The 3,522-nt window shown below is 48.3% G+C and overlaps 1 non-coding gene across 1 annotated transcript; it reads right to left on the minus strand.

The window, feature by feature from the left end:
• Positions 1–1,572: 1,572 nt before the first annotated feature.
• On the minus strand, positions 1,573–1,736 carry LOC117056223. The gene has a single exon (XR_004427715.1). It is a non-coding gene; the product is annotated as a U1 spliceosomal RNA (small nuclear RNA).
• Positions 1,737–3,522: the final 1,786 nt, after the last annotated feature.

Here is a 3,522-nt window from a genome sequence, read left to right on the forward strand (position 1 = left end):
AGAAGTGTGACTGGTCAAAGGTCACCCAGCAGCTGCATGTGGAGGAGCGGAGACACGAACCCGGTTCACCAGATTACGAGTCTACCACTCTTAAACACTACACTACACTGCTACAACAGAGGGGCTCTTCCTTGCCAGTGTAATGCTCAGCCTTCTGATGCTCTGAGATCAGGCAGTCGGCAGAGCCCGGCTGACAGATCCGGCCCCAATTTATACCAGATGGCCACCAGAATTCAATATGCCCTTCATATAAATTCAGATTACCGGATGTTCTCGGCTTCGTTTTGCAGAAGGATACCTTTTAACAGTCCCAAAGGTACTCATTATATATATATATATGAAATAACCGTGTGTGTACACACACACACACACACACACACACACACACACACATATCTTCTTTCTCAGAGATTCCTTCCGAAGCTTTAAGGCAACGCCAATCAGTTAGTGAGCTGAGAGGTTTCTCTCACCCACTCCCCTTTGGCTTATTAAACCCCACCACCACCACACACTTTCCCTTGCCCCCAGCCAAGCCCCACATATTGGTTGTATGTTTTGCACTCCTGTTCTCCCTCTCTCAGGAGGGGTCCATGAATGTCTTGAAGGAGAAACGAGCAGCGAGGTGTCAGGCATGCGGATCCCCCAGGGCGACGTCCTTCACAAGGAAACCCGACGGATAGGGAAACAATAATTCACAGCTGTCCCGGGAATCATCTTTGGCCCTTCATCTCCCCAACTGGCTTCTCGATCATTTCGTCTGGCATCTCGTTCCACTTAAGAGACTGGTAAAAGGTAAAGGTAAAGGGACCCCTGACCATTAGGTCCAGTCGCGGATGACTCTGGGGTTGCGGCGCTCATCTCGCTTTATTGGCAGAGGGAGCTGGCGTACAGCTTCCAGGTCATGTGGCCAGCATGACTAAGCCGCTTCTGGCAAACCAGAGTAGCGCACGGAAACGCCGTTTACCTTCCCGCCGGAGTGGTACCTATTTATCTACTTGCATTTGATGTGCTTTCATACTGCTAGGTTGGCAGGAGCCGGGACCGAGCAACGGGAGCTCACCCCGTTGCAGGGATTCGAACCGCCGACCTTCTGATCAGCAAGCCCTAGGCTCTGTGGTTTAACCCACAGCGCCACCCGCGTCCTTAAGAGACTGGTGTCATGCTTAAAAGAACATAGAAAGCAGCCTCAGTGGCAAATGACGCGGTTTCCAGGCCTGCCTGAAATAACCTTTCCGGCGCTGAAAAAGGAAACGTCGCCATAAATATGAGGCTGTGTGCACCCTGCAATTGTGTGGCCTCGTTGCCACTGAATGGTGGGGGGATCTTGCCCTCAAGGTAGGCCAGGATGCGTGTTACACGAATTATAAGGGGCATACAAGCAGGCACACACTCCACAGCAAACCAGTCCTTCGCCCTTCAAAATTAGGAAATATTCTCTGGAAAAAAATAGACACTTTATCTGAGTTCACAGAGCGATCCCAATGCCATCCTCTCTCTCTCTCTCTCTCTCTCTCTCTCTCTCTCTCTCTCTCTCTTTCTCTCTCTCCTCTCTCTCTCTCTCTCTCTCTCTCCCTTAAACAGCACGAATACAGTCCCCCACTGTCACAAATGATGCAGTCCACTTTCCCACATTTGGGGAAATCACAGGGGTCAGCACCCCCGCAGTGCAACGGATGAGCTTCACATTGAGGAAAACCTCCTTCATGATCATGGTGTCTCCCCTGCCAGGTTAGTATTTGACTCTTTTAATGACCCGGAATCTTTTCTCTGCAGCGGAAAGAAGCATCTTGGAAAAACCTTTCCCAAAATGTCTTTTCACTTGCAAAAGCCTTCAAATCAGCAAAAATCAGTCAGCAAGGTCTCTTGGGCTAGCCCGGAATACTTCCAGACTCTTCCCTTCCCCCATGGAGCTCAGAGGTTAGTATCATACTATCATCCCACTGTATCCTTGCAAAGACGCTGGGGGCTAGTGACTTGGAGAAGGCTGACCAATGATTTTTGACGGCTAAATAGGCATTCTGAACCCATCTTCAGTTCCTCTAGCCCCTGTGCCGCAACGGTTTTCGACACTGCAGTGGAGACAACGGCAACAACAACACACACACACACACACACACACACACACAGAGAGAGAGAGAGAGAGAGAGAGAGAGAGAGAGAGAGAGAGATTGAGCATTGCGATTGGTTGAGTACTCCCACTAATTGCTTACTTTGGTTAATTTGTTCCCAGACAAGATAAATTGTTCATTGAGTACACAGTCTAGATTGCAACATCTTCCTGACAAAAACACTCGGCGCTAGACATTAAAAATAAATGGAGCTGAGCGGGGGGCAAACACACAAAACCTGTCATATTGATCACGTCAAGAGAGAACTCTCGGGGAATGGGGGCTGATTCAGAAATAAGAAATGGCCCAGTTTTGCCGGCTCTCATTGCCCCACTGTGTATTTTTTTGTTCACCCCCTTGAGCTGCCCCCTTGACTTCATGCCAAACTAATAATTGTCAAAGTTGACCATCTATGGCCCCAGATGTGGGTTGGTCCCTGGATTTTTCGTGGCCATTTGGACAGGCTGAAAATGTGGCAAATAGAAGAAGCATGTGCACAGGTAGAAAGACTGAAGAACCAAAGCGAACAAGTAAGCTGGTGTTGTTCCTAGGGAATTAGCAGCATAGGAAGGAGTCCAAGAGGTGCAATTAAGGCAGAACCAATCAGCAGGCAGCTGGGAGTCAGCTGACATGGGCAAAGCCAATCAGCACAAAACTGGGAGTCACCTGACCATGGCTCAAAATGTCCTTGCACAGATGCAGCTGAGTGGTTGCTTTCTTCTCCTTGGCCACAGACTGTGCCCATAAATATTGGCGGATGGCACTACAGACCCAATCCTGCACTTATTTCCACATGATGAACTTGGGAAGCATCTATTGCCACCACCGTAACCCAGCCCAAATTAGGGGTAGGGTGGGAATGAGCTCAGATCTTATTCTCTGGAATGGCCTCTCTTGCAGGTCCCCCTAACTTACAGGTTTTAGAAATAAAATTGGTTGGCTTATAGTTCATATTGTGTATATTCAGCAAAGTTTTAGAAATCTCGGAGCTTTGTAGAGCTACCGTAACTGTACCCCCATCGTTTGTCTCATTCACACACTGCTAGCGTTACTTTAAAAAGGTACAATAAAACACACAAAAGTCCCATTGGTAATGAAAAAAGATACTTATAGTTACTTCACATTCACAAGGAAGGTTTTGGAATCCAAGCCTACATCAGGAGAGGGGGGCCAACACAGAAAAGGCCTGTTCTCGTTTTGCCCCCATCCAGACCTCTCATGAAGGAGACACATGAAGAAGGGCCTCAGATGTTGATCACAGGGTGCAGGCAGGTTCATATGAAGAGAGGTAGTCCTTGAGGTATTGTGGCCTTCATTTGTTTCTAGCTTTACAGGTTAAAACCAGCACTTTGAATTGGGCCTGGAAACTCACTGGCAGGTAGTACAGTTGGGCCAAGATCGGTGTAATATGCTC

The sequence above is a fragment of the Lacerta agilis genome, chromosome 12 (genome assembly GCF_009819535.1).
Source record: "Lacerta agilis isolate rLacAgi1 chromosome 12, rLacAgi1.pri, whole genome shotgun sequence".
Classification (NCBI taxonomy): domain Eukaryota; kingdom Metazoa; phylum Chordata; class Lepidosauria; order Squamata; family Lacertidae; genus Lacerta; species Lacerta agilis.